This window comes from Nerophis ophidion, unplaced genomic scaffold, assembly GCF_033978795.1.
Source record: "Nerophis ophidion isolate RoL-2023_Sa unplaced genomic scaffold, RoL_Noph_v1.0 HiC_scaffold_118, whole genome shotgun sequence".
NCBI classification, from domain to species: Eukaryota; Metazoa; Chordata; class Actinopteri; order Syngnathiformes; family Syngnathidae; genus Nerophis; species Nerophis ophidion.
Genome location: NW_026907040.1, coordinates 1,267 through 14,836, shown reverse-complemented (window position 1 = coordinate 14,836; position 13,570 = coordinate 1,267).

The following is a 13,570-nucleotide window of genomic DNA, read 5'->3' as shown; positions in this document are numbered from 1 at the left end:
CAAGATATGTTTCATGCCATTGGCATCCCTTCTCCATTCATTCTCCAAGATATGTTTCATGCCATTGACCTCCCTTCTCCATTCATTCTCCAAGATATGTTTCATGCCATTGGCATGCCTTCTCCATTCATTCTCCAAGATATGTTTCATGCCATTGGCATCCCTTCTCCATTCATTCTCCAAGATTTGTTTCATGCCATTGGCATCCCTTCTCTATTCATTCTCCAAGATATGTCTCATGCCATTGGCATCCCTTCTCCATTCATTCTCCAAGATATGTTTCATGCCATTGGCATCCCTTCTCCATTCATTCTCCAAGATATGTTTCATGCCATTGGCATCCCTTCTCCATTCATTCTCCAAGATATGTTTCATGCCATTGGCATCCCTTCTCCATTCATTCTCCAAGATATGTTTCATGCCATTGGCATCCCTTCTCCATTCATTCTCCAAGATATGTTTCATGCCATTGGCATCCCTTCTCCATTCATTCTCCAAGATATGTTTCATGCCATTGGCATCCCTTGTCCATTCATTCTCCAAGATATGTTTCATGCCATTGGCATCCCTTCTCCATTCATTCTCCAAGATATGTTTCATGCCATTGGCATCCCTTCTCCATTCATTCTCCAAGATATGTTTCATGCCATTGACCTCCCTTCTCCATTCATTCTCCAAGATATGTTTCATGCCATTGGCATGCCTTCTCCATTCATTCTCCAAGATATGTTTCATGCCATTGGCATCCCTTCTCCATTCATTCTCCAAGATTTGTTTCATGCCATTGGCATCCCTTCTCTATTCATTCTCCAAGATATGTTTCATGCCATTGGCATCCCTTCTCCATTCATTCTCCAAGATATGTTTCATGCCATTGACATCCCTTCTCCATTCATTCTCCAAGATATGTTTCATGCCATTGGCATCCCTTCTCCATTCATTCTCCAAGATATGTTTCATGCCATTGGCATCCCTTCTCCATTCATTCTCCAAGATATGTTTCATGCCATTGGCATCCCTTCTCCATTCATTCTCCAAGATATGTTTCATGCCATTGGCATCCCTTCTCCATTCATTCTCCAAGATATGTTTCATGCCATTGACATCCCTTCTCCATTCATTCTCCAAGATATGTTTCATGCCATTGGCATCCCTTCTCCATTCATTCTCCAAGATATGTTTCATGCCATTGGCATCCCTTCTCCATTCATTCTCCAAGATATGTTTCATGCCATTGGCATCCCTTGTCCATTCATTCTCCAAGATATGTTTCATGCCATTGGCATCCCTTCTCCATTCATTCTCCAAGATATGTTTCATGCCATTGGCATCCCTTCTCCATTCATTCTCCAAGATATGTTTCATGCCATTGACCTCCCTTCTCCATTCATTCTCCAAGATATGTTTCATGCCATTGGCATGCCTTCTCCATTCATTCTCCAAGATATGTTTCATGCCATTGGCATCCCTTCTCCATTCATTCTCCAAGATTTGTTTCATGCCATTGGCATCCCTTCTCTATTCATTCTCCAAGATATGTTTCATGCCATTGGCATCCCTTCTCCATTCATTCTCCAAGATATGTTTCATGCCATTGACATCCCTTCTCCATTCATTCTCCAAGATATGTTTCATGCCATTGGCATCCCTTCTCCATTCATTCTCCAAGATATGTTTCATGCCATTGGCATCCCTTCTCCATTCATTCTCCAAGATATGTTTCATGCCATTGGCATCCCTTCTCCATTCATTCTCCAAGATATGTTTCATGCCATTGGCATCCCTTCTCCATTCATTCTCCAAGATATGTTTCATGCCATTGACATCCCTTCTCCATTCATTCTCCAAGATATGTTTCATGCCATTGGCATCCCTTCTCCATTCATTCTCCAAGATATGTTTCATGCCATTGGCATCCCTTCTCCATTCATTCTCCAAGATATGTTTCATGCCATTGGCATCCCTTCTCCATTCATTCTCCAAGATATGTTTCATGCCATTGGCATCCCTTCTCCATTCATTCTCCAAGATATGTTTCATGCCATTGGCATCCCTTCTCCATTCATTCTCCAAGATATGTTTCATGCCATTGGCATCCCTTCTCCATTCATTCTCCAAGATATGTTTCATGCCATTGGCATCCCTTCTCCATTCATTCTCCAAGATATGTTTCATGCCATTGACATCCCTTCTCCATTCATTCTCCAAGCTAACGGCTAATGTTGACTCAAGCCACGTGAAAATAAACACACACACACGCGCCCTGTTTCCATTATCTCAACACATAACATTTTTATTGCATATTTAAGTTGATATCCATCCATCCATCCATTTCTACCGCTTATTCCCGTTCAGGGTCGCGGGGGGCGCTGGCGCCTATCTCAGCTACAATCGGGCGGAAGGCAATATTTCCATTTTTATATTTTTAAATGTAAGCTACAGAATTTTTTGTTTTTATGTTGGCATTTCGGGCACTTGGTTTAATATTTGTTTTGTTTTATTTAAGGTGGCCTTTTATTTTATTTTTGTTTGCACATTTAAGTTGATATTTTCTTTGTTATATTTTTAAACGTAGGCTACAGAACATTTAGTTTTCATGTTGGCATTTCTGCCTCTTAATTTATTTGTTTTATTTTGAAGGTATTTTTGTTTACATATTCAAGTTTACATTTTCTTTGTTATATTTTTAAACTTAGGCTACAGAACATTTAGTTTTTATGTTGGCATTTGTTAAGGGTTTTCTTAATTTAATATTTGCTTTTGCATAGAGCGATTCACGTTTGTCGCTCTCTGGCCCACAGAACCGTAGCTGAGTGATTCAGGCTCGCTTCACGGACCTACAAGAACTGACTGGTTGTCGCTGAAGACGTGACTCACGTTCGCGCGACACTCACTCACTTATTCAGAATCAGGATTTGCGGACCTACTGACACAGAGAACTGACTGTGTCGCGGAGGATGACGTCACATTGAGGCTCTCGTTCAGTCACTGTGCGTGTCGTTCATTGGGTGCCGAGGGCTTGTGTCCTTCATTGGGCGCCGAGGGCTTGTGTCGTTCATTGGGCGCCGAGGGCTTGTGTCGTTCATTGGGTGCTGAGGGCTTGTGTCCTTCATTGGGCGCCGAGGGCTTGTGTCGTTCATTGGGCGCCGAGGGCTTGTGTCGTTCATTGGGCGCCGAGGGCTTGTGTCGTTCATTGGGTGCCGAGGGCTTGTGTCGTTCATTGGGTGCCGAGGGCTTGTGTCGTTCATTGGGTGCCGAGGGCTTGTGCCGTTCATTGGGCGCCGAGGGTTTGTGTCGTTCATTGGGTGCCGAGGGCTTGTGTCGTTCATTGGGTGCCGAGGGCTTGTGTCGTTCATTGGGTGCCGAGGGCTTGTGTCGTTCATTGGGTGCCGAGGGCTTGTGTCGTTCATTGGGTGCCGAGGGCTTGTGTCGTTCATTGGGTGCCGAGGGCTTGTGCCGTTCATTGGGCGCCGAGGGTTTGTGTCGTTCATTGGGTGCCGAGGGCTTGTGTCGTTCATTGGGTGCCGAGGGCTTGTGTCGTTCATTGGGTGCCGAGGGCTTGTGTCGTTCATTGGGTGCCGAGGGCTTGTGTCGTTCATTGGGTGCCGAGGGCTTGTGCCGTTCATTGGGCGCCGAGGGCTTGTGTCGTTCATTGGGTGCCGAGGGCTTGCGTCGTTCATTGGGTGCCGAGGGCTTGCGTCGTTCATTGGGTGCCGAGGGCTTGTGTCGTTCATTGGGTGCCGAGGGCTTGTGTCGTTCATTGGGTGCCGAGGGCTTGTGTCGTTCATTGGGCGCCGAGGGCTTGTGTCGTTCATTGGGCGCCGAGGGCTTGTGTCGTTCATTGGGCGCCGAGGGCTTGTGTCGTTCATTGGGCGCCGAGGGCTTGTGTCGTTCATTGGGCGCCGAGGGCTTGTGTCGTTCTTTGGGTGCCGAGGGCTTGTGTCGTTCATTGGGCGCCGAGGGCTTGTGTCGTTCATTGGGCGCCGAGGGCTTGTGTCGTTCATTGGGCGCCGAGGGCTTGTGTCGTTCATTGGGTGCCGAGGGCTTGTGTCGTTCATTGGGCGCCGAGGGCTTGTGTCGTTCATTGGGCGCCGAGGGCTTGTGTCGTTCATTGGGTGCTGAGGGCTTGTGTCGTTCATTGGGCGCCGAGGGCTTGTGTCCTTCATTGGGTGCCGAGGGCTTGTGTGGTTCATTGGGTGCCGAGGGCTTGTGTCCTTCATTGGGTGCCGAGGGCTTGTGTCGTTCATTGGGTGCCGAGGGCTTGTGTCCTTCATTGGGTGCCGAGGGCTTGTGTGGTTCATTGGGTGCCGAGGGCTTGTGTCCTTCATTGGGTGCCGAGGGCTTGTGTCGTTCATTGGGTGCCGAGGGCTTGTGTCGTTCATTGGGTGCCGAGGGCTTGTGTCGTTCATTGGGCGCCGAGGGCTTGTGTCGTTCATTGGGCGCCGAGGGCTTGTGTCGTTCATTGGGCGCCAAGGGCTTGTGTCGTTCATTGGGTGCCGAGGGCTTGTGTCGTTCATTGGGAGCCGAGGGCTTGTGTCGTTCATTGGGCGCCGAGGGCTTGTGTCGTTCATTGGGTGCTGAGGGCTTGTGTCGTTCATTGGGCGCCGAGGGCTTGTGTCGTTCATTGGGTGCCGAGGGCTTGTGTCGTTCATTGGGTGCCGAGGGCTTGTGTCGTTCATTGGGCGCCGAGGGCTTGTGTCGTTCATTGGGCGCCGAGGGCTTGTGTCGTTCATTGGGCGCCGAGGGCTTGTGTCGTTCATTGGGCGCCGAGGGCTTGTGTCGTTCATTGGGCGCCGAGGGCTTGTGTCGTTCATTGGGCGCCGAGGGCTTGTGTCGTTCATTGGGTGCTGAGGGCTTGTGTCGTTCATTGGGCGCCGAGGGCTTGTGTCGTTCATTGGGCGCCGAGGGCTTGTGTCGTTCATTGGGTGCCGAGGGCTTGTGTCGTTCATTGGGTGCCGAGGGCTTGTGTCGTTCATTGGGCGCCGAGGGCTTGTGTCGTTCATTGGGCGCCGAGGGCTTGTGTCGTTCATTGGGTGCTGAGGGCTTGTGTCGTTCATTGGGCGCCGAGGGCTTGTGTCCTTCATTGGGTGCCGAGGGCTTGTGTGGTTCATTGGGTGCCGAGGGCTTGTGTCCTTCATTGGGTGCCGAGGGCTTGTGTCGTTCATTGGGTGCCGAGGGCTTGTGTCCTTCATTGGGTGCCGAGGGCTTGTGTGGTTCATTGGGTGCCGAGGGCTTGTGTCCTTCATTGGGTGCCGAGGGCTTGTGTCGTTCATTGGGTGCCGAGGGCTTGTGTCGTTCATTGGGTGCCGAGGGCTTGTGTCGTTCATTGGGCGCCGAGGGCTTGTGTCGTTCATTGGGCGCCGAGGGCTTGTGTCGTTCATTGGGCGCCGAGGGCTTGTGTCGTTCATTGGGTGCCGAGGGCTTGTGTCGTTCATTGGGAGCCGAGGGCTTGTGTCGTTCATTGGGCGCCGAGGGCTTGTGTCGTTCATTGGGTGCTGAGGGCTTGTGTCGTTCATTGGGCGCCGAGGGCTTGTGTCGTTCATTGGGTGCCGAGGGCTTGTGTCGTTCATTGGGTGCCGAGGGCTTGTGTCGTTCATTGGGCGCCGAGGGCTTGTGTCGTTCATTGGGCGCCGAGGGCTTGTGTCGTTCATTGGGCGCCGAGGGCTTGTGTCGTTCATTGGGCGCCGAGGGCTTGTGTCGTTCATTGGGTGCCGAGGGCTTGTGTCGTTCATTGGGCGCCGAGGGCTTGTGTCGTTCATTGGGTGCTGAGGGCTTGTGTCGTTCATTGGGCGCCGAGGGCTTGTGTCGTTCATTGGGCGCCGAGGGCTTGTGTCGTTCATTGGGTGCCGAGGGCTTGTGTCGTTCATTGGGTGCCGAGGGCTTGTGTCGTTCATTGGGTGCCGAGGGCTTGTGTCGTTCATTGGGCGCCGAGGGCTTGTGTCGTTCATTGGGTGCTGAGGGCTTGTGTCGTTCATTGGGTGCCGAGGGCTTGTGTCGTTCATTGGGTGCCGAGGGCTTGTGTCGTTCATTGGGCGCCGAGGGCTTGTGTCGTTCATTGGGTGCTGAGGGCTTGTGTCGTTCATTGGGCGCCGAGGGCTTGTGTCGTTCATTGGGCGCCGAGGGCTTGTGTCGTTCATTGGGTGCCGAGGGCTTGTGTCGTTCATTGGGTGCTGAGGGCTTGTGTCGTTCATTGGGCGCCGAGGGCTTGTGTCGTTCATTGGGCGCCGAGGGCTTGTGTCGTTCATTGGGTGCCGAGGGCTTGTGTCCTTCATTGGGTGCTGAGGGCTTGTGTCCTTCATTGGGCGCCGAGGGCTTGTGTCGTTCATTGGGTGCTGAGGGCTTGTGTCGTTCATTGGGCGCCGAGGGCTTGTGTCGTTCATTGGGCGCCGAGGGCTTGTGTCGTTCATTGGGTGCTGAAGGCTTGTGTCCTTCATTGGGTGTTGAGAGCTTGTGTCGTTCGCCAACTGACACACACCGAGATCTGCCGCTGGGGCAGCTGTTACTGACTGACTCCTGATTCGCCGACCTGCACACAGAACTGCTGCTGCAGAAGTGATTCGGTGATCGAATTTTTTGAACGAATCAATCCCAGGAAATGATTCTAGTGATTCAGTGTAGTCAAAATAACTGCTGATCCCATCACTCCTTTTTCTTATGTTTTTATGGCGGTTGGCAAGCAACCTTGTGGTGTGCATTAGCGCCACCTACTGTAATGGAGTGTGGACCGAGATGGATCCCTACTTTATTTTCTTTTATTTAACCCAGTGTTTTTTCAAATATGTTTATATTGCTTTATATCCTATGTGTTCTGAATTAAATCCAAATATATCTCCCACTGCTAACCTAATATTTTCTTTCGCCAGCCTACTTTCCAGTATTGATCACTTTCTCTATTGTATTTCTTACATTGTATTAAAACATGGTCATTATTTTTTATCTGATGGCAAGAATCACACAGTCCTGTATTATGTTTCCAATCAATTTTAGTGAACTATTTAGATATGTATGTCCTAATCTCATTCTAGTAATAATGTCTTCTTCTTTCCTATTTCTATTCCTCCTCTCATTACACCTACTCTCCTCTGGACTTTGTAAAACTCTCTACCTTTTGTTTCCTTATTCCAATTATCCTGCCACTTTTTATTGTGTTCTATCTTAATGATGCTCTTCACTTCTTCTTTACTGTGCTTCATCTCCATGTTTACTTCTGTTTTAGTGCTTGTTTTTTTTGCGTATCTATCAGCTAACTCATTTCCCACAACTCCTACATGAGCAGGAACCCAGAGAAATGTTACCACACCTCCCGCTTTATTCATCCTGTAGATTGCCTGAACTATTTCATAAACTATATATTGTCTTGTTTCTGATGCTATGTTTTTTATGCTCATCAAAGCACTGCTGGAGTCCGAGCACACGACTACTTTCCTTGCTTTGTTTTCCTCTATCCAGTTAACCGCCATATAAATTGCTACCAATTCCCCCGTAAAAGCAGATAGTTTATCACTGATTCTTTTATTCAACACTATATTTCTCTGTGGGATAACTGCAGCAGCTCCTACTTTACTATTTATAGTTTTTGATGCATCTGTGAATATCATGATGTTGTCAAAAAATATTTCCTCAATCCAATGTTCTATCTGGTAACTATTTAAATGTCTATTCTTCAGGAACTGCATGTCTACCTTTGGGTTGTCATACATCCACGGTGGTATTGCAGGAATTGGTACTGTAGGGCTCACTTTAATATTGTCAATTTGTGTTTTGTTACATATATCTCCTATTATCCACCCAAAACTATTCATTTTTTTCTTCCCTTTTTCTTGGCAGTTTATTAGCACTTGACGGGTTGGATGTCCTTGCTTGGATCCTTTTAAGTTTGCCCAATAAACTGCTGAGAGTTGATCTCTCCTCATGTCCAAAGGTTTTTCATTCATTTCTACTTGTAATGCTGCCACTGGAGTAGATTTAGTAGCTCCACAACATAATCTTAACGCCTGCGACTGGATCCGGTCTATTTTCCCAAGTAGTGTTTTTGAAGCAGATTGATAAATAATGCATCCGTAGTCGATAACAGATGGAATTAAAGTGATATATATTGTTTTCAATGTCAACCTATCAGCCCCCCAATCTTTACCCCTCAAAGCCCTCATTATATTTAACACCTTTTTACTTTTCTCCACTATCTTGCTGATGTGGGTTGACCAGTTCATATTTTTATCAAACCATATTCCTAAATATTTAAATACTTGTACCTCTTCTATGTTTTCTCCATAGAGTTTTATTTGGAGCTTGTTTTGTACTTTCCTCTTCGTAAAATGTATGACTTTTGTCTTTCCAACAGAGAATCTTAAACCCCAAGCCGTTCCCCAGTCTTGAACATTATTTACCGCTTTTTGAATCTTCTTTTCTATATGATGTGTATTTCTACCTCTCTTCTACATCACTCCATCATCACAAACAATGCCACCTCCACTAACCCTTCCACTTCACTAAAAACTTCATTTATCATGATGGAAAATAGTACTGGACTTATTATACTCCCTTGTGGGGTCCCATTTTCCACTTTGTATTCTCTACTATATTCATTCTCTATTTTTACTAATAATGTTCTACTTGTTAAAAAGTATTTTATCCATCTGTACATTCTTCCTCTAATCCCAATCTTATTTAGTTTCATCAGCAACCCCTGTTTCCACAACATATCATACGCTTTCTCTATGTCTTTCCCTGACTTGCATATTGGAATTATTACAGCTGTTTTCCACTCAGCTGCTAATTTTCCTTCTTCATATATCCTATTATATAATTTCAAGACCACTTCTTTGCCGATGCTACCTACATTTTTGATCATTTGATAACTCACCAGGTCTTTCCCTGGCGTCGTATTTTTAACTTTTTTTAAAATTGGAACCATTTCATCCAAAGAAAATGTCATATCCATAGTGTTGGTAAAACTATTATCGTTGTCTTCCTTCATTTCCTCAATATTTAAACTAATTGTTTCTTCTCTCTTTTGTTTTTCTACATTTCTCAAATGATCATTACTGTGCACTTTAACAAAGGTTTTTGCTAAAAGTTCTGCTTTTTCTTTATTTCCTCCCACACTCCGTGTTCCATCTTTCATCACATGATTTGTATGTTCTTTTCTGAGCCCTGACATTCTCTTGATCATTCCCCACACCTGGCTTAAAGGAGTAGTTCTATTTAGTGTTTCACAAAAAGTTCTCCAATGGTGTTTTCTTGTTTTTTTAATAACATACCTTACTCTAGCTTGATGCTTTTTATATTGGATCATGTCTTGGAAATGATGTGTTCTTCTCAATATTCTAAATGCTCTATTCCGTTCTTGTATTGCATCTGTGCACTCTTGTGTCCACCACGGCACTATCTTCCTTCTTCTCCCTATACTATTCCTTGGTATGCTCTGTTCGGCTGCTTCTATTATGCACCCCGTAATATCTGTATTTAATTGTTCAATATCTTGATTTATATCTACTTCCTTTAAAGTTATGTCGGTAATTTCCCTAAATTTCCCTCAGTCACCATGATTATACTTCCATCTTCCTTCTATCCTAGTGCTTTCTGTCCTATGATTTCTGTTTATGTGAATGAAGATTGGATAGTGATCACTTCCCATTGTGCTGTATTTATTTACTTCCCACTCCACCTTTCCTGCTAACCCTTGTGACACTAGTGTTAAATCTATTGCTGTTTCTTTACCCGTGACGACATCTAACCTTGTTCCCCACCCATCATTCACACACACCAGTTCTTTTTCCTCCAAAAGTGCTTCCAATGTTTCCCCATTCCAGTCATCCCTTTCACCCCACATTGTGCTATGTGCATTAAAGTCACCACACCAAATAATATTGCCACTCCAGTGCTCCATTATTGTTTCTAGTTGGTGAATTTCTAATTTCTTGCATGGATTATAGAAGTTTAGTACTTTGTATCTTTCTTTATTATTCCATACTTCTACTCCTACTATCTCTAGTTCTTGTTTCACTTTTAATATTGAATAATGCATATCTTCCTTAATAAATATGGCACATCCTCCTCCTTGCCCATCATTCCTATCTTTACGTATCGTTATATATCCTTTTATTATAAAGTTTAATTTTGGCTTCAGCCATGTTTCTTGAATACATATTATATGTGGTTTATTTTTCATATTATTAATATATCCTTTTAATTCCTGTCCGTTTGCTATCAAACTTCTGGCATTCCACTGAACAATGAACATGGCGTTGGATTGTGGTCACATGACTCGGTCTCGTCTCCTCTCTGTAGCTCACCTTGCACCTGTTCCCAGGATAGTTCTTTTAAATTTAAAAACTTTGCTGCTGCTTTGACAATTATTTTGATTTTCTCAGTCTTGTTTCTAGCCTGTTCTGTACAATTTATTACGTAAGCCAGGAATACAACTAGTTTGTCCATGGAAATTCCTGTATTTGCTGCCTCTTGTTTTTTATTTCTTGAACTATTTTCACTTCTGTCCTGTTCTGCACTTTCTTGATTTCTTATTTTAACTGCCTCTGCGTATGTAATATTTCGTTCAACTCTGATTTGCTGTACTTCTGTTGCCTGTTTCCTTATGATGCAGCCCCCATACGCTGCTGTGTGATTCCCGCCACAATTACAACACTTGACCTGTTCATTTTCTCCACATTGTCCATATTCATGCTCCCCTCCACACCTTCCACATCTCATCTTAGCATGACACACACTAGCTATGTGCCCATAGCGTTGGCACTTGAAACAACGTACTGGGGGTGGCACGTAAGCTCTAACATAGAAGCTTAGATACCCAATCATGATTCTCTCTGGTAGGACCTCCTCTGCAAACTGCACTAGCACGGATTCGCTCTCAGTCTTTTCACCGTTCCTAAATGCCATCATTCTTTTCATCGTAGTGACAGTTCCTCCTTTTATTTCTCTTTTCAGATCATCTAAATGTTATCCTCTTGGGATTCCTGTCACGACTCCTCTGGCCCCCTTTCGTTCTCCCACTTCGATTTTTTCCTTTATTATTTTGTTGCAGTTTTTGCAATCGCATAATTTGTTCTTTTGCTCTCCATTTTTGCATTTAATCAACAGCCGTCCGTCCCTGAGCACCTTGGCTATCTCCACCTCTCCAATGTCCTTCTTTAATCCCTTAACCAGTGTCATCAAACTAATGTCATTCATATCTTGGTTTGATTTAAATGTATAAATGATCTTATATTCATCCACCATAACCCTTTTCCTCTTATCAACCTCTTCATGGTCTTCATGCACTCTTTTAGTACTCGACTTTCCTTCACTCCCTCCTCTCCCCTTCTTTCCTCTCTCCCCTCTAGTCCTATCCATTTCCATACTATCCTCATACATCCCGTCACTATCCCCTTCCATCTCCATCCAGTCACAAAAGAGCTTATGCTCAACCGCCAAAACAGATTTAGACACTCTCGCCGCCGCCAAATTCACTCCAAATGTTTGGTAGTTCCGCGTCTCTCCTTCCGGAAGATTCCAACCTCTCGCTCCTCAACTAACTCCCTGAGTCACGTGATGGGTGGTTGGCGAAGGATCGGCCTTTAAAAGATGCTGCTCTTTGAAATAGCAGCTCTTTGACAGGAAAGAAGCTTTGAGCAATTCTTCCTTGAGTTGAAGGGCAGCTTGCAGCAATGACATGAAAGGTGCATACTGCCACCTACTGCAGCGGAGTATGTCACATATATTCATGTACTTACACTGTCAAAACTAATACTGGATGATAATAATATATATAATACTGCCACCTACTGCAGCGGAGTATGTCACATATATTCATGTACTTACACTGTCAAAACTAATACTGGATGATAATAATATATATAATACTGCCACCTACTGCAGCGGAGTATGTCACATATATTCATGTACTTACACTGTCAAAACTAATACTGGATGATAATAATATATATAATACTGCCACCTACTGCAGCGGAGTATGTCACATATATTCATGTACTTACACTGTCAAAACTAATACTGGATGATAATAATATATATAATACTGCCACCTACTGCAGCGGAGTATGTCACATATATTCATGTACTTACACTGTCAAAACTAATACTGGATGATAATAATATATATAATACTGCCACCTACTGCAGCGGAGTATGTCACATATATTCATGTACTTACACTGTCAAAACTAATACTGGATGATAATAATATATATAATACTGCCACCTACTGCAGCGGAGTATGTCACATATATTCATGTACTTACACTGTCAAAACTAATACTGGATGATAATAATATATATAATACTGCCACCTACTGCAGCGGAGTATGTCACATATATTCATGTACTCACACTGTCAAAACTAATACTGGATGATAATAATATATATAATACTGCCACCTTCTGCAGCGGAGTATGTCACATATATTCATGTACTCACACTGTCAAAACTAATACTGGATGATAATAATATATATAATACTGCCACCTACTGCAGCGGAGTATGTCACATATATTCATGTACTTACACTGTCAAAACTAATACTGGATGATAATAATATATATAATACTGCCACCTACTGCAGCGGAGTATGTCACATATATTCATGTACTTACACTGTCAAAACTAATACTGGATGATAATAATATATATAATACTGCCACCTACTGCAGCGGAGTATGTCACATATATTCATGTACTTACACTGTCAAAACTAATACTGGATGATAATAATATATATAATACTGCCACCTACTGCAGCGGAGTATGTCACATATATTCATGTACTTACACTGTCAAAACTAATACTGGATGATAATAATATATATAATACTGCCACCTACTGCAGCGGAGTATGTCACATATATTCATGTACTTACACTGTCAAAACTAATACTGGATGATAATAATATATATAATACTGCCACCTACTGCAGCGGAGTATGTCACATATATTCATGTACTTTCACTGTCAAAACTAATACTGGATGATAATAATATATATAATACTGCCACCTACTGCAGCGGAGTATGTCACATATATTCATGTACTTACACTGTCAAAACTAATACTGGATGATAATAATATATATAATACTGCCACCTACTGCAGCGGAGTATGTCACATATATTCATGTACTCACACTGTCAAAACTAATACTGGATGATAATAATATATATAATACTGCCACCTACTGCAGCGGAGTATGTCACATATATTCATGTACTTACACTGTCAAAACTAATACTGGATGATAATATATATATATAATACTGCCACCTACTGCAGCGGAGTATGTCACATATATTCATGTACTCACACTGTCAAAACTAATACTGGATGATAATAATATATATAATACTGCCACCTACTGCAGCGGAGTATGTCACATATATTCATGTACTCACACTGTCAAAACTAATACTGGATGATAATAATATATATAATACTGCCACCTACTGCAGCGGAGTATGTCACATATATTCATGTACTTACACTGTCAAAACTAATACTGGATGATAATAATATATATAATACTGCCACCTACTGCAGCGGAGTATGTCACATATATTCAT